The sequence below is a fragment of the Aotus nancymaae genome, unplaced genomic scaffold (assembly GCF_030222135.1).
Source record: "Aotus nancymaae isolate 86718 unplaced genomic scaffold, 86718_ANA_hifiasm-v0.15.2.pri h1tg000007l, whole genome shotgun sequence".
NCBI classification, from domain to species: Eukaryota; Metazoa; Chordata; class Mammalia; order Primates; family Aotidae; genus Aotus; species Aotus nancymaae.
In genome coordinates, this window is record NW_026988418.1 from 18621446 (window position 1) to 18648159 (window position 26714).

A 26714-nucleotide genomic window follows, 5' to 3' on the forward strand; every position below is an offset into this window, starting at 1 on the left:
CGGCGCCGCCCGACCCGCCCGCATCCTGGAGGGAATTCCCTGCGCGGCGGCCGAGAAGCATCTCCACTCCTCCACCCCGGCCTGAAATGCACCGCAGTCCTGAAGGAAATCCACCCTCATCCCGCGCAGATTCACCCGCCCCGCTGCCTGAATACGCCTCGCCGCCCACAGAAATTCCTGCCCAAACTAGACGCCTGGACCACCGAGCTGAAATTCACCCTCAGGGACACTCGACCTAAGCCCCGCCAGCCCTCGCCGAAATCACCCTAAACCCGTTGAACTGAACTCCCAGCTGTCCGAATTTTCCTTCCAACATTGACTGACTGACCACCTGTCACCGCCAAGCTGACTGAACTCTACCGAACTCTTACCCTGAAATTCCCTGAGAGCCCCAAATTGTTTTTCCAACCCGAAATCTAAATCCCATTTCTCTGTATGAAAACCTCCAGAAACGCAGACTCTTACTTCCTTCTGCCACAGACTCGTTCGTGCATCGTGGACATCACCTTCTCACATTTTTACCGCAGTGTTTGTCTCCGGATTCTCTCTTTGTCCCTGCCTCTTGGGCAGCATCCCATCCCTGTTTCTTTCTACCTTTGAGCTTTCCTCTACACCTTTGAAGGCCTGCTTTCTTTGCTTTCTCTTCTCACCTTTGGCTTTGGCAGTCTGGGGCCATATCTTTAGTTCCCTTGACTCCACCATCTAAGCCAAGGGTGTCCAATATTTTGGCTTCCCTGGGCCACATTGGAAGAAGAAAAATTGTCTTAGACCACACATACTAACAGTAATGAGAGCGGATGACATTAAAAAAGAAAATCTCATCGTGTTTTAAGTAAGTTGACGAATTTGTGCTGAGCTGCATTCAAAGCCGTCCTGGGCCTAAGTCCTTGCTATTTTTCCTTTTCAGTTTTCTTCAATTCATAGTTCTCTAGGTTATTTTCCCATCCTTTCCCAAGATTCGGATGCTTATTCCTTCATTCGAATACTACATACTTGCTAACTGAAATTCACCTCCTAATGTCCTCATCCTTTCTTCCTGAACCTGAAATCCAACTAACCTTTCTTTTTCATCCCATCAAACCCTGCTGTTGCCAACCCAGCACTCACTAAGATTTCCACATACCCCAAATATTAAATTAGTGGCAGTACCCAGACATTTTCTTTGCACTCTCACTACTGGCATATTTTGCCCTGAACGATGAACCCTTCATACTTAGTAACTTGCCACCTATATTTATAAGCACCAGCAATTCGATTTACAGGATGAATTTGTCAGTATGTTTTACTTTTAAATGAATTACTGCATTTATTGTTTCCATTAAAGGCTAGATTATGAAGACTAGCCCTCATATCCAAAGCAAATAAAGTCTCTTAATTTTCGAATTAAAAATAACAAAAGGAAACCTTCTTACACTTCTGAACGACAATGACAAAAAAGAACTTGCCAAGAAGGAATGCCGGCCAGGTGCGGTGGCTCAGGACTATAATTCCAGCACTTTGGGAGGCCAAGGCGGGGGGATCACGAGGTTAGGAGTTAAAGACCTGACCAAGATGGTGAAACCCCGTCTCTACTAAAAACACAAAAAAATTCGCCAAGCGTGGTGGTGGGCACTTTTGGGAGGCTGAGGCAGAGAATTGCTTGAACCTGGGAGGCAATAGTTGCAGTGAGCTGAGATCGCGGTACTGCACTCCAGCCTGGGTGACAGAGTGAGACTTGGTCTCGAAAGGAAAGAAAGGAAGAAAAGGAAAGAAAGAGAGAGAAAGAAAAAGAAGGAGAGAGAAAAAGGAGGAAGGGAGAGAAGGAAGGAAAGAGACTAATTGGTTTGGTACACAATGAAGTTTTAAATGTTTATCTGTGACATATGAAGAACAAAGCAATATAAACTGATGTAAGCAGGCCGTCATCGGGTACATGCTGAGGTATTTATTCAACAAATTGAATAAATTTATTCAATAAATAATTATTCAATAAGTAATGTATTCTATAAATTTAATAAATAGAATAAAAATGATTCTATTTACTGGGTGCCAGGTACTATTTTTGGGACAGACAAAAATTTGATGATGGTTAAGTGAGGGCATTCAATTCTGCCCTGTGTTTGAAGAGTTAATGACTAAGAAATGAATTACAAAGATAGAGAAAATAACAGGTAACGAAAAATTGTTTGCCACTAAAATTTGAGGTAGAATCTAAGAGGTCATGAGAGAGCCAACTGAATCACGTGGCACTTAAAAAGACTCAACAGTGGCAGGTTTATAGAACATGACAGGAAGCTGTGCTTAACTGAGAAAAGGAAGCAGAGAAGGAAGCAGAGAAAAACAAAGTCTGTGATAAAAACTGGAAAGGAGCCACAAAAGGCCACAAAAAACAAGGAAGTCCATTTTGAAACCGGATCCTGGAGTGACTGAAAAGCCAGAGTGTCATCTGAGGATGCAAGTAGTATAATCATACTTTTTTGCACATAAGAAAGCAAGTGAGTACTTTAAACTCTGTGGAATTGGGATCGCGGGGGTGGGGCCTATGATATGAATATTCACACTTCTCATTTACATTTTTATTTTTATTGCAGTAAAATCTAGAAAATGTTCAGAAGATTTTTAAAAATTTAAATTACATTCAATTCCCATAATCATTCTCTAGAAAAGTTAAAAAGGAAAAGAAAAAAGTAGCTACTTCTAGAAGTAAGGTATGATGAACTATCTTGAAAACAAAACAGAGTTTTCTCATGTTAATTAATAATAATTTTTTAAAATTATTTATTGAATGTCTGCTCTGAGCCAGGCTGAGGACTAAGGAGGTAATTGTGAGCAAAACATTTAAACAGTTTCTGCCCCTTTGGAGCTTACTATCTATAATAAAGGGAAATAGACAAAGAATAGTCACAAAGTGTGATAGGTGCTTTGATGGGGGAATTTCAGGATATAAAGGGCAAATTCTTGCCCTCTGTGGGGGTAATTACCAAGTCTTGGAAAACTGAAAAGTTTCCGAGAGAGGATGATCTGATAGAAGGTTGGAAAGCCACGAAAAGTAATATGAAATGAGGGGAAAAAGTGCCAAGGAACGGCAGGTGCAACGGTCCTGTGGTGGGTGAGAATAAAGCCATTTGGAGGAATTATAAACCAGTGGACTATAGCTGGAGTGTAGAGTTCTAAAGCGATATGGATTGAGCATTCCTAATCTGGAATCTGAAATGCTCCAAAATCGGAAAAAAAATTTTTTCTTATTATTTTTTGTTTTCTTATTAAGAGATAGGGTTTCACAAAATTGCCCAGGCTGGTCTTGAACTCCTGAGCTCAAGGAGCTCAAGGAATTCTCTCACCTCGGCCTCCCACAGTGCTGGGATTACAGGCGTGAGCCACTGCACCCAGCCCGAAATTAGAATTTTTTTTTTTTTGTTATAGACAGTCTCCCTTTGTCGCTCAGGCTGGAGTGCAATGGCGCAATCACTGCAACCTCTGCCCCAGGTTCAAGCGATTCTCCTGCTTCAGCCTCCCGAGTAGCTGGGATTACAAGTGTCTGCCACCACGCTTGGCTACTTTTTATACTCTTACTAGAGCTGGGTTTCACCAAGTTGGCCAGGCTGGTCTTGAGCTCCTGACCTCAAGTGATCTGCCCACCTCAGCTTCCCAAAGTGCTGGGATTGCAGGCATGAGCCACTGTGCCCAGCCCCCAGAATTTGAGTGCTGACATGATGCCACAAGTGGAAAACTCTGCACTTGACTTCACGAGATGGGTTGCAGACACAATATGGGTGGAAATTGAAAACCTGCCCTTGTTTGTTGTGGTTTAACAGCTAGGGATGTTACTGTGCTGTTTAGTTACCCTGAGCACATTATTTTTTCACTGTATTAAGGGTATGTTATATTTTTTACTGTTAAGTACTTAAGTGTAAATGGTGTAAGAAAAAATTGCTTATTGGTAGCATATATATTGAGAGTCAGGAATGATGGTGATGCCAGACAATCACAGATTGTCTACATTAGTAGCTCACATGTAACACCTCTGCTTTCTGAGCAGAGGTGGTTCAGTGTATACAAATTTTGTTTCATGCATAAAATTAAAAATTTTGTATTAGGTCGGTGCAAAAGTAATTGCAGTTTTGCCATTAAAAGCAATGGCAAAAATTGTAATTACTTTTGCATTGACCTAATATAAAATTATTTTCAGACAGGGTGTGATAGCTCACACCTGTAATCCCAGCACTTTGAAAGGCCGAGGCAGGTGGATCATCTGAAGTCAGGAGTGTAAGACCAGCATGGCCAACATGATAAAAACCTGTCTCTGCTAAAAATACAAAAAATTAGGCAAGCATGGTTGTGGGCACCTGTAATCTCAGCTACTCAGGAGGCTGAGGCAGGAGAATTGCTTGAACCCAGGAGATGGAAGTTGCAGTGAGCTGAGATTGTGCCATTGCACTGCAGCCTGGGCAACAAGAGTGAAACTCTGTCTGAAAAAAGAGTGAAACTCTGTCTCATATATATATATAAGCTGGGTGTGGTGGCACACATCTGTAATCTCAGCTACTCAGGAGCTGAGGCAGGAGAATTGCTTGAATCCCAGAGGCAGAGGTTGCAGTAAGCTGAGATCACACCATTGCACCTGCCTGGGCAACAGGGTGAGACTCCATCTCAATAAATAAATAAATAAATAAATAAATAAAATTATCTTCAGCTTAAGTGTATATGGTGTGTATAAAGGCTGGGCACAGTGGCTCACGCCTGTAATCCCAACACTTTAGGAGGCCAAGGCGGGCAGATCACAAGGTCAGGAGATCAAGACCATACTGGCTAAGACAGTGAAACCCCATCTCTACTAAAAATAAAAATAAAAATAAAAAAATTACCAGGCTGTGGTGGCTTGTGCCTGTAGTACCAGCTACTCAGGAGGATGAGGCAGGAGAATCGCTTGAATCCCGGAGGCAGAGGTTGCAGTGAGCAGAGATAGCATCACTGCACTCCAGCCTAGGCAACAGAGCAAGACCATCTCAAAAAAAAAAAAAAAAAAGAGGTTTGTATAAAACAAATGACTTTTGTGTTTATACTTGGGTCCCATCCCTAAGAGATCTCATTCTGTATATGCAAATATTCCAAAATCCAAAAATGTCCAAAATCTGAAAAAACTGTGGTTCCAAGAATTTCAGATAAGAGATACTCAACATGTGGTAATGAGAAAGGAAGCTAGGAAGGTGGAAAGACACCAGTTCCAAGAGGGCCATTTAAATTGTGAAAAGCAGACTGAACTTCATTCTGAGAGAATAGGAAGTCACAAAAACATTTATGCAAAGGAGAGAAGTGATGCTACTTAAACTGTAAAAAGATCAACCTAACTGCAGTTTGGAGAATGGTTTAGAAGGGAGGAAGAGTGAAGGTAGAGAACCCAGTTAGGCAAGAAAACAAGTTAGCCTTCCTAGGTAACCACTTTGAAATGAAAAGTTGAGTTTTGTTTTCTTATGCAGTGTACAATTTTTGTGTTTTGTCTTGCTTTGAAGCAGTTTTATTGTGATATGTCTAGATGTGGTTTTCTTTGTATTTATCTTCAACGGAGTTTGTTGAATATGTCATTTGAGGTCTTCTGTTAGCTTGGAAAATTCTTGGTCATTATTTCTTCATATATTGCTTTTGTTTCATTGTCTCTTTCTTCTCCTTCTGGGACATTAATTACATAAATGTGAGACCTTTTCACCGAATCACATTTGTCTCCTATGTTTGTTTCTTTATTTTATATTCTTTTTTTTTTTTTGAGACAGGGTCTCACACTGTTGCCCAGGCTGGAGTGCAGTGGTGTGATCCCAGCTCTCTGCAGCCTCAACCTCCTGGGCTCAAACAATCCTCTCACCTCAGCCTCCCAAGTAGTTAGGACTAGAGATAGGAGCCACCTGCCTGGCTAATTAAAAAAATTTTTTTGTAGAGATAGGGTCTCACTGTGTTGCCCAGGCTGGTCCCAAACTCCTGGGCTCAAGTGATCCTCCTGCCTTGGACTCCTAAAGTGTTATATTCTTCTGTCTCTTCATGTCATCTCAGTATTTCCTTCTGCCTCTCTTCTCATTCACAGATTCTCTCTTCAGCCAAATCTAATCTGCTGCTAAGTCTACTTATTGTGTTCTTAATTTTAAGTTATTGTATGTATCTCTATAAATTCACTTTAATTTTTTATGACTTCTACATCTGTGCTGAAACTGTCTTGTCATTTAATTTCGCAAACATATTAATCAGCTGATTTATAGTTTGTAGGTTTTTTTTTTCTTCTCTTTTGTTTATAGTTTGTGTTTGATAACTACCATACCTGAATCTCTTGTGGTTCTGTTTCTATCTGATTTTTCATTTTCAGTCACTTCTTGTATTTTTATTAGCATAGTTTTTGAAATGGAAAATTGTGTTTTAAAAACTATAGTGATGACCTGAGGTTCTAATTGATGTATTATTTAAGGAAGGATTCACTTTAGTTTGGGAGTATGTGTAATAAGTAATTTAATTCCCGCTGTGCCTCCTCACTGGCCATGCTCCCTCCCAGTGCCAGCTTCTCTGAGCCATCAACCTGCGGCTACCCTGGCTGCTATGCCTCTGGCAACACCATGACAGATCAGGCCTTTGTGACACTGACCACAAATGATGCCTACACCAAAGATGCCCCGGTCCTGGGCTCATCTCTGAAACAGCATAGGACCACCAGGAGGCTGGTCATGCTTGCCATCCTGCAGGTCTCAGAATCCATGAGAAAAGTTTTAGAGACAGTCTTTGATGAAGTCATCATGGTAGATGTCTTAGACAGTGGCAATTCTGCTCATCTAACCTTAATGAAGAGGCCAGAGTTGGGTGTTATGCTGGCAAAGCTCCACTGCTGGTTTCTTACACAGTATTCACAATGTATATTCATGGATGCAGATACTCTAGTCCTAGCAAATACTGATGCTTTTTTTGAGAGAGAAGAATTGTCAGCAGCACCTGACCCAGAATGACCTGACTGCTTCAATTCTAGAGTCATTTATCAGCCTTCAGTAGAAACATATAATCAGCTGTTGAGTCTTGCTTCTAAGCAAGGTAGTTTTGATGGTGGGGACCAAGGCATACTGAACACGTTTTTTAGCAGCTGGGTGACAACAGATATCAGAAAACACCTGCTGTTCATTTATAACCTAAGCTGGATCTCTATATACTCTTACTTAAGTGTTTGGGGCAAGTGCCAAAGTTGTGCATTTCCTGGGATGAGTCAAACCGTGGAATTATACTTATGATCCCAAAACGAAAAGTGTCAAAAGTGAGTCCCATGATCCCAATATGACTCATCCAGAGTTTCTCATCATCTGTGGTAGAACATCTTTACCACCAGTATTTTACCTCTGCTTCAACAATTTGGCCTTGTCAAAGAAACCTGCTCATATGTAAATGTGGAAGATGTTTCAGGCGTCATATTGCATCTGTCCATTGGGGAGATCCCCGCTGTGGAACAGCCTTTCCATTCAGAAGAATGGAAGGAGTGATGGGAACAGGGCCAGGCTGATTACATGGAAGCAGATTCCTTTGACAACATCAAGAGGAAACTTGACACTTACCCCCAATAGAATCCTGTGGACACATCCACTTCACAAGCCTTGTTTCTGACACTTATTATCAAGAGCTGGGTTGAGAAAAGTCTGTTACAGTTGCTAGAGGTTTTCACTAAAAGTTAGACCAGATGAGAGGATTTTGTAGGACAACAGGTGAGAACTGGGTAAAAGTTGTGAAGCAGCAGTTCTGTTATATGGACGGTGTTGTGCTTTTTGACTTCTTTTAAATCCTGTTTAGCTTGTTTCAGAAATTCTCACTTTTGTTGACTGCCAACATACAAAGTAAGGGAAACTCAATATTAAGCTGTTAAGATGGCTATATCAGTTCCTCAAATCTGCAGAGCCTGGTTCCTAATCAGTCGTTCCCTTCAGAAGCAGACATGGCATCTGTTCCTTGCTTGCTTACTGGTTGTGCCTACCTTTCACTAGACCTGCATTTTAGAATTTTCCAGTGCTGCAAGAGTGAGTGATTGTAATTCTACTTTTAGGTAAAGATAGCCTATATTAACACTGCTGAGTGATTCATAAACATATCAACGAATAGCATTAACCCATTATACTTCCTGGTCTTAGTGTCTGAGATGTCGCCAGTTTTCTATGTACAGTAAAGCAGCATGCTAAAATGCTTTTGTTCAGTGCTGTATATTTGAAAATAGCAGTGTGTTCTCTGATGGTTACCTGCAGTGGCACCCTGTATGAAAAATAAAGACTTATTGCTGTAAAAAAAAAAAAAGAATAAATAAAAAGCAACTTAATTCAATCAGGGATTAGGAGGGATTTTGTGGGTTTTGTTGTTGTTGTTTCTGGTTTTTGTTTGTTTCTTTGAAGCTGGACCTCAGTCTTTGTGAGGGCTACTCTATTTTTGGCCCATCCTTACTTGTAGGATTCTTTAGGGTTCCCAACTGGTTTAGTTGTTTATTGCTGTATCTCAAACCACTTCAATAACTGTGGCTTAAAACAATAGTGATTTCTCGTAATTCTCTGGGTTGACTGAACAGTTTTCCATTTGGTGTTGGCTGGGATCATTCGTAAAGCTGCATTCAGCTGGGCACTTGGCTGGGGCATTTTGGTAAGCTTTCACATGGCATCTCTATATAATATTCCACCCCCCAGGGCCTCTCCACATGGCCTATTTCTCTACTGGGATAACTTTCGCTTAAGCATGGAGGCTAGATTCCAAGAGGGAGATATCCAAAAGTACAACTCCCAGTGAGCAAGTGCATATTTAATATTTGTTTGTATCACCTTTACTAGCATACTATTGATAAAAACAAGTCACATGAGCCAGATGCAGTGGTGCACACCTGTAGTCTCACCTATTCAGCAGGCTAAGGCAGGCGGATTGCTTGAGGCCAGGAGTTTGAGGATGGAGTGTGCTATGGTCACATCTGTGAATGTGAATATCTACTACACTCCAGCCTGGGCCATATAGTGAGACCCCCATCTCTAAAGAAACAAACAAAAGAAAACAAATCACATGGCTAAGCCCAGAGCCAATGTGAAGAGGACCACCCACAGGCATAAATCCTGGAAGGTTTGGTTCACTAGCAACCACTAATATAACATATTACCATATAAAATGAAATCCTATGATGTTTACCAGAGTACTTCCTCTTAAGTAGCTCCTGATCTCCAATTCTTGTCATCTCAACCCTGTACGCTCTCCTCAGCTTCTGTGCTTCTCAGTTGCTGATGAAGAATCAGCAAAAACATCAAAGGAAAAGCAGAACCAAATGATGGGCTCACCTCTCTGTACTTCCTTTCTCTTTGGGATTGGACCTTTGAGTTCACAGTGTCTTGGAAACTTTCCAGTGCCTTCAAACTTATATTTCCTATATTCTTCCCAGCTTTTCTAGTTGTTCTCCGTAGGATGGATGGTCTTAAGCAAACTGATCTGTGTTGGTACCTCACAGTACCCCAGGAAGTAGAAAGAGCTCCATGAGAAGTGACTGGTTGGGTTCCAAGACTTATAGTCTTGGAAAATCCCTCAATCTCTAGCAGGGTAGGGGAGCAGCAGAATCACCTTTCCTCAGAGTACCTTAGCCTATGCAAGCTTAGACTGTCATCCTTTCACTGTTAACCAGTATTAACCAGTTAACCAGTTCTTCTGCAGTCAGAAACATTAGGAAGGGCCCACCAAGTACCAGTGGCCCCTTCTTGATGCTGTTGACTTCAGAAGAACCCTGCAACCTGAAAAAATCCTCCTGGAAGGTAAGGGGGGGAACCCTAATTATGACTGTAATTCAATGTCTTGATATTTTAGCAAATGAAGGCTCAGGTGAGTTTTGTTTCAGAAAAAAAAAAGTGAACTTATATTTAATGTACTAGATTTTGATGTATACAAATCGATATCTATTATATATTATATGTTTGTTAAAAAAAAAAAAACCAGAAAATTGTCATCAATATTTATACCTTGAATACTCTGAGTATTGATTTTTTTTGAGTAATAGCTTTCTTGAGATGTATAATTTACATACCATACAATTCACCCACTTAAAATGTACAATTTTATTTTTAGTGCATTCACAGATATGTACAACTATCACTGTTGGCAATTTCAGGACATTTTCATCACCTAAAAGGAAACTCTGTAGCCTTTAGCTATTTCTCTCCCATTTCCCTATTCTCCCCAGTCCCCCCAGGGATAAGCAACCACTAATCTTTTTGTCTCTATAGATTTATCTATTCTAGAAAATTCATAAAAATGGAATCTTATGTGATCTTTTGAGTCTGGCTTCTTTCACTTAACATACGTTTTCAAGATTTATTCATGTTGTAGCGTGCATTAGAACATCATTCCATTTTATGGGTAAATAGCATTCCGTTATATGGATATTTTGTTTATCTGTTCATGATGGACATTTGAGTTGTTTCTGACTTTTTGGTTTTATGAATGATGCTATAAACATTTAAGTAAAAGTTTTTGTGTAGACCTATGTTTTCATTTCTCTTGGACATAAACCCAGGACTTGGATTGCTGGGTCAAATGTTAACTCTGTTTAACTTTTTGAGGAACTGCCAAATTGTTTTCCAATTTTATATTCCTACCAGCTGTGTCTGAGGGTTTTGATTTCCACACATCTTCTCTAATACTTAGTAATAAGTATTAAGTGTCTGACTTTTTTCTTTTTTTTTTTTTTGAGACAGAGTTTCGCTCTTGTTGTCCAGGCTGGAGTGCAATGGCACAGTCTCGGCTCACTGCAACCTCTGCCTCCTGGGTTCAAGTGATTCTCCTGCCTCAGCCTCCTGAATAGCTGGGATTGCAGGCATGTGCCACCATACCTGGCTAATTTTGTATTTTTAGTAGAGATGGGGTTTCTCCATGTTGGTCATGCTGGTCTCTAACTCCCAACCTCAGGTGATCTGCCCACCTCAGCCTCTGAAAGTGCTGGGATCCACTGCACCTGGCCAAGTATCTGACTTTTAAAATTATAGCCACACTAGTGGGTATGAAGTAGGATGGTTGTGGTTTTCATCTGCATTTCCTTGATGACTAATGATGTTGATAATATAGTCATGTGCTTATTGGCTATTCACATATATTCTTTTGAGAAATGTTTATTTAAGTTCTTTGCCCATTTTGAATTGGGTTGTCTTTTATATTCTAGATCCACAACATTTATCAGATGCATGATATTCTGTGGGTTGTCTTTTTCACTTTCTTGGTAGCATCCTTTGAAGCACAGATTTTGAATTTTGATGAAGTCTAGGTTATCCATTTTCCTTTTATGCCTGTGCTTTTAGTGTCATATTCAAGAAATCATTGCTAATCCAATGTCATGAAGCTTTTTGTCTATATTTTCTTCTAAGAGTTTTAAGTTTTAGGTTTTACATGTAGGTATTTTTTTTTTAGTTAATTTTTGTATGTGAAGTGAGATAGGGTCCACTTCCATTCTTTTGCATGCGACTATTGAGGTCCCAATTCCATTTGTTGAAAAGACTATTCTTTCCCCATTGAATGTTTTTTGCACCCTTGTCAAACATTAATTGACCATAGACATGTGGGTTTATTTCCAGAATGTCAGTGCTATTGCATTTACAGCTATATGTGTTGATCTTTATGCCTGCACCACACTGTCTTGATTATTGTTCTTTTATAGTAAGTTTTAAAATCAGTATGAGTCCTCCAACTTTGTTCTTCCTTTTCAAATTGTTTTGGCTATTCTGGATTCCTTGGAATTATATGTGAATTTTATAATCAGCTTGTAAATTTCTACAAGGATGTCAGCTATAATTCTTATAAACTTACAGGGATTGCATTGAATCTACAGATAAATTTGGAGAGTATTGCCAGTTTAGCAATATTAAGTCCTACCATCCATAAACACAGGGTATCTTTCCATATATTCAGATCTTAATTTTTTTCAGCCATATTTTTAAGTTCCTGGAATATAAGTCTTGTCCTTCTTCTTCTTCTTTTTTTTTGAGGGGGGTGGGATTTTTTGCTCATGTTGCACAGGCTGGAGTGCAATGGCACAATCTCAGCTCACTGCAACCTCCACCTCCCAGGTTCAAGCAATTCTTCTGCCTCAGCCTCCCAAATAGCTGGCATTACAGGCTTGCGCCACCACACATGGCTAATTTTGTTTGTTTTTGTTTTTTGAGACAGAGTCTTATTCTGTTGCCCAGGCTGAAGTGCAGTGGTGCAATCTCAGCTCACTGCAATCTCCACCTCCTAGGTTCAAGCGATTCTCCTGCCTCAGCCTCCCGAGTAGCTGGAATTACAGGTGTTTACCACCATACCCGGCTAATTTTTTATATTTTTGGTAGAGATGGGGCTTCACCATGTTGTCCAGGCTGGTCTCAAACTTCTGACCTCAAGTGATCCACCCCCCTTGGCCTCCCAAAGTGCTGGGATTACATGCATGAGCCACTGTGCCTGTTCTTTGTATATATATATACATATTTTTTAGTAGAGATGGGGTTTCACCATGTTGATTGGGCTGGTCTCAAACTGCTCACCTCAAGTGATTCACCCACCTTGGCCACCCAAAGTGCTGGGATTACAGGCGTGAGCCACCGCACCCAGCCAAGTCTTATTCTTCTTTAGCTAAATTTATTTCTAAATATTTTATCTTTTGATGCTATTATAAATGGAATTATTTTCTTAATTTCATTTTTGGATTGTTCACTGCAAGTGTATAAACATACAATTGGATTTTACATATTGATTTTGTAACCTGCAACCTGGCTGAATTTGTTTATTTATAATAGTTTATGTGAATTTCTTAGGATTTTTAATACACAGGATCATGTTGTTATCTTGTATATTAATGATATACAAGATAATATATCTTATATATCTTGCTAATCTGGATGCCTTTTATTTATTTTTCTCGCCTAATGGCCCTGACTAGAACCTCCAGTAGAGTGTTGACTGGAGGTAGTAAGAGCAGCCATCCATGCCTTGCTCCTGACCTTATGGGGAAAATACCCAGTCTTTCATCATTAAGAATGATGTTAGCTGTGGGTTTTTCATGGATGCCCATATAAAGTTGACAGAGTTCTCTTCTATTCTTTTTCTTACTTACTTTTTTTTTTTTTAACATGAAAGGTATTGGATCTTTGTCTCCAAATGTTTTTTCTTCATCTATTGAGATAGTTGTGCCATTTAAAAGAATTCCATTGATACGATGTGTTACTTTAATTGATTTTCAGATGTCAGACCAACCTTGCATTCCTGGAATAAATCCCACTTGGTCATGGTATATAATTCATTATATATGGTACTGGATTCAGTTTGCTAATATTTTCTTTTAAAGCATAGTGATGATATTGGGGAAAGAGAGCAATTACTTTTAAAAACATTTAATTGTTTATTTTATTTTATTTGAAACACAGTCTCATTCTGTTGCCAGGCTGGAGTACAGTGGCATGAGCTTGGCTCACTGCAACCTCTGCCTCCTGGGTTCAAGGGATTCTCATGCCTCAGACTCTCGAATAGCTGGGATCACAGGCACGCGCCACTGGAGACAAGGTTTCACCATATTGACTAGAATGGTCTCGATCTCCTGACCTGGTGATCCACGCACCTTGGCCTCCCAAAGTGTTGGGATTAGAGGTGTGAGCCACTGCGCCAGCCTATTTTATTTATTTATTTATTTATTTTGAGATGGAGTCTTGCTCTGCTGCCCAGGCTGAAGTGCAGTGGCGCGATCTTGGCCCACTGCAACCTCTGCCTCCTGGGTTCAAGTGATTCTCCTGCCTCAGCCTCCTGGGTAGCTGGGATTACAGGTGCCACCACCATACCTGGCTGATTTTTTTTTTTAAGTGGAGATGGGGTTTCACCATGTTGGCCAGGCTGGTCTCAAACTCCTGACCTCGTGATCCACCCGCCTTGGCCTCGCAAAGCCCTGGGATTATAGGCATAAGCCACTGTTCCCAGCCTTATTTTTTATTTTTTTAATTAATTAATTAATTAATTTTTTAGACAAAGTCTTGCTCTGTCTCCCAGACTGGAATGCAGTGGCACAATCTTGGCTCACTGCAACCTCCGCCTCCCGGGTTCAAGTGATTCTCTTGCCTCAGCCTCCCAAGTAGCTGGGATTACAGGCATCCACTACCACACCCAGCTAATTTTTGTATTTTTAGTAGAGACAGGTTTTCACCATGTTGGCCAGGCTGGTCTCAAACTCCTGACCTCAAGTGATCTGCTCCCTTTGACCTCCCAAGGTGCTGGGATTACAGGCATGAGCCACTGTGCCTGGCCGAGAGCAATTACTTTTACAGGAATCTAAGTTCTGAGTCTGAACTGCCAGAAAAGAAAAAAAAGTCAGTATGGACAATGAAGAAAACTGGAAGAAGAAAGAGAAAAGATAGTTCTTAAGTTTGCCTATCCATTAGTAAAGACAGTATATTCCCAAATGGAGAGTCATTTGAAATTTAATGTGGTATTGTCCTTCACTTCAGAAATAATGTGACGGATCTAATAACAACCCAACGTTAGCTTTTAGTCATTTTTCCAGCAGCACAGCAGCAGTAGCAGCAGCAGCGAGTTGTTCTGAGCCCTCATCACTAAGGCAGACCTATTTCCTGGGCACTGCAAATTGGTTCCACTGCCTCCACTTTGGAAGACCTTTTACTTATAGTAGTTAAGCTGGATTCACATCCAGTAGTCCACAGCATTAAAAAATGCATGATATCGGATTGCCAAGTAAAGAGGAGACAGGGGAGGTAAGACCGAGGTTTTGACTGCCAAAACCTCCCAGGGCTCCCAGAACTTTGACATTTCCTTGATTCTTTGGGCAGTAGGCAACCATTAAATGTTTTGAGTCAGGGAATACCATGATCGAAGCTGTGCTTTAAGAAGATTAAACTGGCATTAGTGCATTGGATATAAGAGATCAAATAAGCATCTGGGTAATGAGAATGAAAAGCAGCTTGCATAAGTAAGGTAAATTCTGCAGGATCTGTCAATTAGATTTGACAGATCAAGGGAAAGGAAAGACTACTAGATTTTATGGCTTGGTAATTGAAACAATGCTGGTAGTATTATCTGAAGTCAGAGTTTGACCAGAAGGAAAGGTGATGGCTTTGGCCTTAGGTGGGTTGAGATTTAACTAGGAAAGTTTGCCTTCAGACTTCCACAATCATATCCCATGTAAACAATTGGAAACTAAACAGCCAAAACCAATAAGCATTTACAAGGAAAGGACATTGGGACTACTTAATTTATAAAGTAAAAAGATTTAACAAAAAAAGAGAAAGATGAAGGATCTATTTATTTCTCTGATGACCTGGTTCCTAGCCTTTAACTCAGCATACTCACCTACTCGTGACACTATATGCCAGGTGAAGCAAGCAAGGCTCATTTTGGGAGAAGTGCCCCAAGCACACACTGTCTTTTTTTTTTGAGACAGAGTTTCACTCCTGTTGCCCAGGCTGGTGCAATGGTGGGATCTTGGCTCTCTGCAACCTCCACCTTCTGAGATCAAGTCATTCTCCTGTCTCAGCCTCCCAAGTAGCTAGGATTACAGGAACCTGCCACCATTCCTGGCTAATTTTTGCATTTTTAGTAGAGATGAGGGTTCACGATGTTGGCCAGGCTGGTCTTGAACTCCTGACCTCAGGTGATCTGCCTGCCTTGGGCTTCCAAAGTGCTGGGATTAAAGGCATGAGTCACCATGCTGTCCACACTGTCCATTTTTACCCCACTGTCCATTTTTACCCCAATGTTCCTCATTTTCATCTCCCTGCTCCTGGATAGCTGGTTCCATATTCTAACTTTCCATATTGCTTTTGATCTGTATGTGGTCTCTTCTGGCTATTGGATATTCTTTCCATGGGCTCTAAGAATGCTCAGATTTCAGCAATCGCATAGTTTCTAGCAGAAGACTTCCTCTGCCAGTCAGCCCCTCAAAACCCTCCTGCTTAGATTGACCCCAGAGTCTCTGCCAGGAGATGGAGATTGGGGCAGTTTATCTTAATTAGATTAGTAGGTTTAGCTTCTCCAAAGCCACATTCTTGCAAGGAATATTTGAAAATATGTGGTCATAATGCAACAGCTTGCAATTCTGTTTCTTATTCTATAACTGATTGAAAATTCGAATAAGGAATATGTTACCTTGATAGAAATGTCGAAACTCAGTTGTTAAGAATAGAAAAATGGACTCCCCTATATGTAGCTGAAAAATCAGGGTTTGAGGATTTTAGTTCCCTCTGAAACCATGAGGACCTAGCCCTCGGGCTCCAGTTTAATTCTAACATGATTTAGAAGTCTGCTTCATTTCCCTGATGTTGAGTCAACAGGCTGGATTAATTTTCCAGGGTGTTGAGCTAATTATAGGTTAGTGGAGGAATGGACTAAATCAAAATGGCAACAAGTGAAAAAGTAGCAGGGCACTCTGGGTTCTGCTTGAATGTAAAGCTATTTATAACATCACAATTGTATGGTTACTATTAATTAATAAGCATTGCAGTGATCCTCAATTTTCAAAGATATCCACCATCATTTTTAGTTAATCTTTCCCATCCATTACTGGATTCGTTTTATATGAAGGGCAGAGCTGATGAATTACTTGCCTGAAGTCATGTCTGTGGCTAAGCCAAAATTACACTTTAAACAGATGAATAATAATAAAAATAATACATCTGTAGAGTGTTTGGCAATTTTCAAAGGATCTTTTCCTTTGTTATTTCATGACACTTTATTCCTCACACTTACTAAGCATCCCCACGAAGGTTTTCTGCTGGGTAGCTGAGGATAACAGATGAGAAGAGGGTTCAGTTTATGGGGATCTTGGTTAAATTTAAACTGAGTAGGAACATAAGAAACAATATTCAGGAGTTTAGAGGTCTGACTTGTATAATCTTTGCCCCTCACCACCTCTTGTTGTTAGGTTTTCTTGGCCTTTGAGGACCCATAGAGCAAACATTCAGTCACATTAACTCTTTGTTTTATAAGGCTTTAATTTTGTTCCATTCAAATCTAAAATGTATGAATCTACAGAATTTGGTGTTGAGAAAAGCCTCAATTTAAAAACATTTAGTTAATACAAAGATTACTTACATTAGAATATTGGAATACAATTTCCAAATAGCTTAGCTGGTCCGGGTGTCTGCTCTGAACCTTCACTGCTGTATACCATTTCCGCTCCCTTTTTCTCACTCAACATCTGGGCTTTTCTTGACGCTCATAGGTCCAGGATATCCATACACTACAGTTGATTCACCCAGGACCTTCTATACTCTCACAAGCAAAGAAATACATAGTTGCATAGATTCTTAAAAGGTCATGGAGTCTAACATTGTCATCTTACAAATAAAGAAACTGAGGCTCAGGGAGTTGAAGTGACTTTTCCAAGTCCCATGGTAATTGCCAGCACTGGGGTAAAAGCTGTCAGACTTTTGCTTACATAGAAAAGGAACTGAAAGTCATCAGAAAGTCAAATTCTCACTGCAGAAGTATTTGCCACAGCCCTACTGAATTAGCCACATATATCGTAAAGTGGTTCCCAAGATATTCAAAGATGCTCTTTGACATAGGGTTTTGTGTTGGGGATTCATGATGCGGATTTGAAGATCAGATACTCTAGAAAGTCCCTTAGGAAGGAGTTTGTTTAATAAAGCATTTCTCAAATCATTTCTTTGTTATTTTCTTCTCAAAGAAAATCTAGTAACAGTTTGTGTAATTAGTGTTCATTGGTGATAGTGAAACTTTGATGAACAAATAAAAGGTATCTGTTGAAATGAGGCAGTCAGAAGCAGGATGAACTGCTGGGTTCTTTGTTATAGGTTTTTTAATCTTCACAACATCTTAGGATTAGGTATTACTATTCCTACTTTACAGATGGGCTCAGGACTGGTTGCATGTGACAGAAATTGAGCTCAAACTTCCTTAAAAGAAAAGAAGTGTTATTAGTTCATGTAACTGAGAAGCTTGGAACATTGAAACCAACAAGGTTCTTTCTCCTAGCTCTGCTTCTGTGTTTGTCAAGTCTATTCATCCCTTTTGCAGACAGATGTCCTCCCAAGAATGAGGACATGGCTGTGCACAGCTTAGGTTCACTCTCTAGCACTCTGCAGCTAGAGAAGAAAGGACTACTGCCAGCCCCACTTAACCAGATCCTGGAGAGGGACTCCGGCCAGCAATGCCAGTCCCTTTGCTGTCTGTCTCTATGGAGGACAATGGGTACCGTTGTTACCTGAGAGGGGTCCTGATCCAGACCCCAAGAGAGGGTTCGAGGAAGAATTCAAGGCGAGTCCATACAGTAAAGTGAAAGCAAGTTTATTAGGGAAGTAAAGAAACAAAAGAATGGCTATTCCATAGGCAGAGCATCCCTGAGGTCTGCTGGTTGGCTATTTTTAAGGTTATTTCTTGATTATATGCTAAATAGGGGTGGATGATTCATGAGTTTTCTGGAAAAGGGGTGAAGAAGCATTCCCTGAACTGAGGGTTCTTCCCCCTTTTAGACTATATAGGGTAGCTTGCCATGGCATTTGTAAACTGTCATGGTGCTGGTGTCTGTCTTTTAGCATGCTGATGTGTTATAATTATCATAAAATGAGCAGTGAGGACTACCAGTGGTCACTTCTGTCACCATTTTGGTTTTGGTGGGGTTTAGCCAGCTTTTTTACAGCGAGTCTTTGTGATCTGTATCTTGTGCTGTCCTCCTATCTTATCTTGTGACTTAAGAATGCCTAATCTCTTTGTAATGCAGCCCAGTAGGTCTCAGCCTTGTTTTACCCAGCCCCTATTCAAGATGGAGTTGCTCTGGTTTGAATGCTCCTGACACAGTGATTCGTTTAGACTGACTCTCATACCCTCCTTGTGGCAGAGGAGATGCGTTTTCAGAAACCCAGAAAGGAGCTTAGACAAAACAGTAGTCTCATAGCTAGTTAAGCGATGGAACTGAGATTTGAAGTCAGATCTGTCTGACTCCAAAGTCAGTGCTTTTTTTGTTTGTTTTCTCTGTGGTTCGTTGTTTCTATGATTTGGCTTCTGTCACCCTGACTCTCCTTTTGTCCCTCATCACCTTCTTTAGTTTCCCAGTTTTCCTTACTCATACCAGGGAAGCCTCCTGCTTCCATATATAAAGGCTCAGGGACTTCTGACTCCTGGTGACCTGGCTGATTGAGCCCTGGAAGTGTATTCTCTCCTTCATTTCCCTCCAGACTCTCACTGGGAGAGTTGTAGACTCAGGGGAAACACAGGTCTATGGCCTGCCTGAGAGAGGACCAGCCCACACCAAGGAGAGTGCCACCGCCTCCTCCTCCCTAGTGGATGCCACCAAGCCCCGAGGAGGACATCCTTTTTCTTAATCTCCTTGAAACCCTGGCAAACTTTGACAAAAGGAAAGGTGTTCCCAGTGTGTTGTTAATTGAACCTTAGTTGCTGGGCAGAAGGTAGGTATGGATGCTATGTCTGTCAGTATGCTGTTTTTGTCTAATGTACCTGAAGGAAATGTCTGTGAGATGTCTTTTTAATTTGCCGAAGAAGGAAAAGTGTTCAGACCTTTGCACATTTATACTTAAAATGATTTTTCAAAGTTAACATAACTGCAGTGCTGTGGGATAGTCCTTAAAAACGGAAATTATGACTAGCCATAATAAATAACACATTTTTGTGAATGTCATCTCTCATAAAGTTGTTGTGAAACTTAAAAAGGATAAAGCATGGAAACCACCCAGCACCATGCTTGGCATATGAGTTGCCTTTCCTCTTATTCCTTTTCCAACTCTTATGGTAATAGAAGCCAGAACAGGTAAAATTCCTTTGTGTATGAGATAGGAATGGCTTCGGCTGTAAATAACAAAAAACTCAACATAAGAGCATAAAGAAAGAAGATCTTTTTCCCTCACATAACGTTAAGTCTGGAGTTGGAATCTGTTGGTTTGGTTTTAGTCTGGGAGCCCACTAAACCTATGACCAATAGCTGTTCAATTCTCCTGGCCTTTTCTTCAGGCATATTGACTCATGGTTTCAAAATTGCTGCCACAGCTCCATATATCATACTAATATCTTAAGCAGGGAGGAAGGGTAAGTGACCCACCTAGTCTTTTTATCAGGAAAGCAAAAAGCATTTCCAGACCCACTGTCTATCCACCAGCGCTTTTTTTTTTTTTTTTTTTGAGACAGAGTCTTGCTCTGTCTCCAGGCGCCAGGCTGGAGGTCAGTGGTGCCATCTTGGCTCATTGCAATCTCTGCCTCCTCGGTTCAAGCAATTCTCCTGCCTCAGCCTCCCAAGTAGCTGGGATTACAGGCTCACACCACCACACCCAGCTAATTCCACCAGCACTTCTTATGTCTCATTGACCACTCAGCTCCACGGGAAGTTGAGAAGAAGAGTACTTAGCTCTTCCACCCTTTATAAGTAGAGGTAGCTAAGGGAGAAAATGGTCAGGAATGGGTCTTGGGTCAGCTGACTTGTAATATTTGCTACACTGACGCTTTTGGTGTAATTCTCAGCTGTTCTGCAAAGCTAGGGAGGGGGTCGGAGTTGGTGGTCAGTTAGCAGGAGTCAACTTTGCTTTCTCCCCTTTGTCTAACTAAAAGACCCAGTGGAGCACAGTCAGATCCCATCTAGGACATATAGGGGTCTATTAAGCTGCACACTCAGTAGAAAGCCATTTCATGGGAACCAATTGTTACATTTTTAGGAATTTTGCAAGCCAGCTGATACACACAGATATTATTAAAAATTGAATTATAGGCTGGGCGCAGTGGCTCACACCTGTAATCCCAGCACTTTGGGAGGCCGAGGCGGGTGGATCACTTGAGGTCAGGAGTTCAAGAGCAGCCTGGCCAACATGGCCAAACCCCATCTCTACTAAGAACACAAAAGTTAGCAGGGTGTGGTGGCACATGCCTGTAATCCCAGCACTTTGGGAGGCTGCGGTGGGTGGATCACCTGAGGACAGGAGTTTGAGACCAGCCTGGCCAACATGGCAAAACCCCATCTCTACTAAGAATACAAAAATTAGCCGGGTGTGGTAGCACATGCCTGTAATCACAGCTACTTGAGAGGTTGAGGCAGGAGAATTGCTTGAACCTGGGAGGTGGAGGTTGCAGTGGGCTGAGATCATGCTACTGCACTCCAGCCTGGGTGACAGAGCAAGACCCTATATCAAAAAGAAAAAAAAAAAAGAATTGCTAATGCAACCATATTTTAAATATCCTGCACCTATATGCCGAATAAAGGAGTGAACAAAAAGCAAACTTTATTAATTCAGTGATTAAGGAATAAATGTTTCATAGAAAACTTAAAGTTTTTTTCTTTTTTTGAGACAGAGTACCTAGGCTGTCTCAAGGACCTGCCACCATGCCCAGCTAATTTTTGAATTTTTAGTAGAGATGGGGTTTCACCATCTTGGCCAGGTTGGTCTTGAACTCCTGACCTTGTGATCCACCTGCCTTGGCCTCCCAAAGTGCTGGGATTACAGGTGTGAGACATCATGCCCAGCTGAAAACTAAAAGTATTTTTAGAGAAAGAGAAGAATTAAGTTTTCGTAAAAGAACATCTAAAGCTAGAATGGGAGAAAGGATTCCTAGGGCAGGTTGATACTATTCCAAGTAATGCCAAATACCTATTTATGGAAACGAATTGTCTTTTTCCTCTGAGTTGCACCTATGCAGGACAGATGAGGCAATGACTGTGCACATTTACGCTGTGTGTTAAGACAAGGGAAGAATGAAAGTCTGGCTAGTTCTTGTGCTTGTCTCTTTTTAAAAATATTAAGAAGAAAATGAAATGGAAAGAATGATTTAGAATGGAAAAATGGAGTGTAGATTGAGGATCATGAAGTCAGCTCATTTAAGGAAGTGATAGAATGACAAGTTCAATTAAAAATACACTTTTCTATTATTTCAGAGCAAACAGAGGCAGTGTGCTCTAGAACAGTATTTCTTAAACTTTTCTGTACCCATGAAACACCTACGGGTCATAAGATGCCAGTTCTGATTGAGCAGTTCTGGGGTGGGGCCTGATAGTCTGCATTTCTAGCAAGCTCCAAGGTAAAACCATGCTTGCTGCTAGTCCAAGGCCAACACTTTGAGCAGTAAAACTGTAAAATTAATGTTAACCTAAGTCATAAAGAAGACAAATGAAATGGTCAGATAATTTTGTCCTGGGGAGAAGATTTAAAGTCCTAGAAATTTCTTTGGGAGGGCTGGGTTCTCATGTAGTTTAGAAACTAAAGGGCATTTAGACCCAGAGTTAAGGAAGATTTAAGTATAAGTCAGAGGGGCATGAAAGGCTGTTTCCAGAAAGGTAGCTACAATCCAGCTTCTCCTCTGATTCTGAGCTCAACTCAGAAGTGGAAAATTCTTTGAAAGGTAGAGGAATCAGAGCTTAGGGATGCATAAACTACTAAAAGCTCTGCCTAGAGCACAGACATAAAAGCACAGCAAGAACACAGCAGTGTATGTCTTGAATTAATCCTGGTTCAAGGGAAGCCTCAGGTCTTTATTTTGCTCAAACCCAAAGAATAATCAAATTGTATTATTAAATACCTCTATGTTCAGAAGAGGCGCTATGTTTATTTTTCTTTAATGTTTGTTTTATTAAAGGGAACCAATGTGTACTGAGGACATAATGTTCACTCCACTTCTCACTGTAAGACTAGTACATGAATTAACTCTTTCAAATTTTCATCCGCCTTTCTATTACATCTATGATTGAGAAAACTAAGAATTAGTGTTTATGCCTTGGTCAAAATAACATACATATTGGGACTTACTTATAGAACTAAGTTGATAATCAAATTAATGTATTAATTAATAATTTATCACTAAAAGAGACTTGCTCACAGTTTATTCTAAATCTCTGTTGCAAACCTGGAATCTTCTAATTGTCTGATTGATGGTCTGATTGTAGTAATACTTTATGTCAGCTCCGTGAGTTACAAACTTGACATATTGAATGATTAAATCAAATTTAAGATGTGAGTGCTGGGCTGGGTGCAGTGGCTTACGCCTGTAATCCCAGCACTTTGGGAGGCTGAGGCAGGCAGATCACGAGGTCAGGAGTTCGAGACCAGACTGACCAACATGACGAAACCCTGTCTCTATTAAAAATACAAAAATTGACCACGCATGGTGGCGTGTGCCTGTAGTCCCAGCTACTCAAGATCCCACCACTGCACAGTGAGACTCCGTCTCAAAAAAAAAAAAAAAAAAAAATGTGAGTTCTGGACTTGCACTGGCCAATATGGTAGCTTCAGCCCCATCTGATTACCTACATTTTAATTAAAATTGAGTAAAATAAAAAATTCCTTTCCTCAACCACATAAGACACATTTCATTTCAGTAGCCACATATGGCTAGTGAAAACCATATTGGACTGCATATTTTTTTAAATGAACATTTCCAGGATATTTTCAACATCACAAAAAATTCTGTTGAAAAATTCAACCTCCCTCCCCACTCTCTGCCTTTTTTTCTTTTTTTTTTTTGAGACAAGAGTCTCGCTCTGTCTCCTGGCTGGAGTGCAGTGGTGCGATCTTGGCTCGCTGCAACCTCTGTCTCCCGGGTTCAAGCGATTCTCCTGCCTCAGTCTCCCAAGTAGCTGGGATTACAGGCATGTGCCACCACACCCAGCTAATTTTTGTATTTTTAGTAGAGACGAGGTTTCACCATGTTGGGCAGGATGGTCTCTATTTCTTGAACTCGTGATCCACCCGCCTTGGCCTCCCAAAGTGCTGGGATTACAGGCGTGAGACACTGTCAGTCCCATTTTAATGTTAACAGATCTTCTATGCATTTGTTAATTTTTAAGCAATTTAATCTATTACCTAACTCTGTTCTCACAATCATAACATGAAAAATACCTAAGTTAATCTTACCATGTTTTATAAAGCAGACTCATGACTGGGATATTTTTAGAGCCACAGTTGAGGTTAAAGACCTTGGGGACTTAAAACTTGTGCAACTTGTTTATGCCCCTCGTCTTTCCTCTTCTCTTCATCTGCTCTCTTTCCCTAGGTGATGTCATCCAATTCCACAACTTTAAATACCTCTTCCCTTGGGCCTGGGCTTGATATCCAACTGCTTGACATTGCCATGTGAGTTCTAATAGGTACCTCAAACTTAATATGTCTAAAACAGCACGCTTGATTTTTACATCCCATCCTCCTGCCCAGCTTTGCCCCCTCCTGCCTTTCCCATTTCATGGAATGGAATCTGCCTATTCTCCCTGGTACTCCTCATCCTTAATATTTCCCTTTCCTTCACCAGTCCTTTCCACCAAGCCACCCATGGCTAATCCAACAGCAAGTTCAATTAATTCTTTTTTTTTTTTTTTTTTGAGGTGGAGTTTCAGTCTGTGGCCCAGGATGGAGTGCAATGGAGGGATCTCAGCTCACTGCCTCCTCTATCTCCCAGGTTCAAGCAATTGTCCTGCCTCAGTCTCCTAAGTAGCTGGTATTAACAGGTGTGCATCACCATACAGCTTGATTTTTGTATTTTTAGTAGAGATGGGTTTTCACCATGTTGGCCAGGCTGGTCTTGAACTTCTGACCTCAGGAAATCTGCCCACCTCAGCCTCTGAAAGTGTTGGGATTACAGGTGTGAGCCACCGTGCCTGGCCCAAGTTCAATTAATTCTACTTCCACAACATATCCTGAATCCAGTGACATCTCCTCTACTCACATATCTGTAATCCAAGATAACATCTGGACCGTTCTGACTAGCTTTCTAACTAGTTTCCCAGATGCCATTCTCGCTCTTCTGTCTATTCTCCACAAGAAACCAGAGTGATCTTTTAAAAATGTAAATTAGCCAATATCTCTCATGAACTTAGATGCAAAAATATTCAACAAAATATTAGCAACTTGAATTAAGCAATGTATAAAAAATTATATACCATGACCAAGTGGGATTTCTTCCAGAAATACTGGGCTGGTTCAATATTTGAAAATCAAATAATATCCACCACAGTAACAGACTAAAGAAGAAAATTCACATAATTATATTGATTGATATAAAAAAATTTGACAAAATTCAATATCCATTCATGAAAATTGTCGGAAAAATAGATATAGAAGGAAACTTGACAAAGAGCATCTACAAAAAAATCTACAGGTAATATTATGCTAAATGTTGAAAGACTAAATGCTTTTCCTCTCAGATTAGGAAAAAAGCAAGGATGCACTCTTATTACTCTTACTCAACACAGTTGTGAAAACTCTAGCCAGCACAATGTAGAAAAAAACCCAAAACATACAAATTGGAAAGGAAGAAACAGTTTGCCCTGATTTGCAGACAATATGATTGTCTATGTAGACAGTCCTCAAGTCATCTACCCCTCAACCCAAACAAAACAACACAAAAATTGCTACATCTAATAAGTTCAGTAAGGTCACAGGTTACAAGATGAACACACAAAAAAGTCTATATACTAACAAGGAATATGCGGAAACTGAAATTAAAAACATAATACATTTATGATAGCACCAAAGAAAATGAAATACCTAAGTATCAATTGAACAAACGAGTACAAATTCATATGCTAAAAATTACAAAATACTGATGAAAGAAATAAAATATCTAAACAAAAGATAGTGATAACACTGAATGCTAGTGAGGATGCCAAAAATCAGGATCACCGAGAATACAATCCTGGTGGGAATGTAAAATGGTTCAGCCACTCTGGAAAATAGCAGTTTCTTTTAAAACTAAAAATTGACTTAGCATACAATGTTGCAATTGTACCCCTGCATATTTATTTCAGAGAAATGAAAATGTATATTCAATGTTCAAACCTGCACATGAATGTTCGTTTATTTATAATAGCAAAAAAATGGAAACAACTTAGCTGTCCTTCAATGGGTGAATAGTTACATTGTGGTATGTCTTTACCGTGGAATACTACTCATCAAGAAAAAGGAAAGGACTATTTTTTCTTTTCTTTTCTTTTGAGACAAGGTCTCACTTTGTCACTCAGGCTGGAGTGTAGTGGTATGAACATGGCTTGCTGCAGCCTCAACTCTCTGGGTGCAGGGCATCCTCCCACCCCAGCCTCCCAAGTAGCTAGGACCTGCTAATTTTTAATTTTTTGTAGATACAGGGTTTCACCATTGTTGCCCAGGCTGGTCTCCAACTCTGGGGTTCAGGTGATCTCCCTGCCTCAACCTCCCAAAGTGTTGGGATTACAGGCAAGAGCCACCACATCTGGCAAGGAAGGGACTATTGATACAATTGACTAATTGGATAGATTTAAAGGGAATTCTGCTGGGTGAAAAAACCCCACTTCAAAGGATTGCATACTGTATGAGTCCATTTGTACAATATTCTTGAAATGTTGTAATTATAGAGTGTTTTCCAGGAGTTGGGATTTGGGATTCTTCCAGGAGTTAGGATTTTGTGGGGAGGGAGTAGGAGTGCTACAAAGGGTAACACCATGGAGTCTTGTGGTAATGGGACAGTTCTGCATTTGATTGTGGCGGTGGCTACTGGAAGTTACACATGTTAAAAAATTGCCAAGAACTACACACACACACACACACACACACACACACACACACACACACGGGACACAGGAGTACCTGTATTACTGGTGAAATCTGAATAAGCTCTGTGGATTGCAGCAACATTGATTTCATGGTGTTTGTATTGTACTACAGTTACACTGGGGAAGAGGGGGAAGGGTATATGAGACAATTTGGTACTTTCCTGTGAATCTGTAAGTAAAAAGTTTAAAAATGTGAATCAGATTGTATGTGATCTCTTAC

General features: G+C 40.5%; 1 long non-coding RNA gene and 1 pseudogene across 1 annotated transcript; both read left to right on the forward strand.

Moving 5' to 3' along the window:
• Positions 1–7: 7 nt before the first annotated feature.
• On the forward strand, positions 8–26691 carry LOC135272680 (uncharacterized). Its single transcript, XR_010340681.1, has 3 exons — positions 8–2474; positions 23968–24047; positions 24293–26691. It is a non-coding gene; the product is annotated as an uncharacterized LOC135272680 (long non-coding RNA).
• Positions 6189–8128, forward strand: LOC105710215 (glycogenin-1-like; annotated as a pseudogene).
• Positions 26692–26714: the final 23 nt, after the last annotated feature.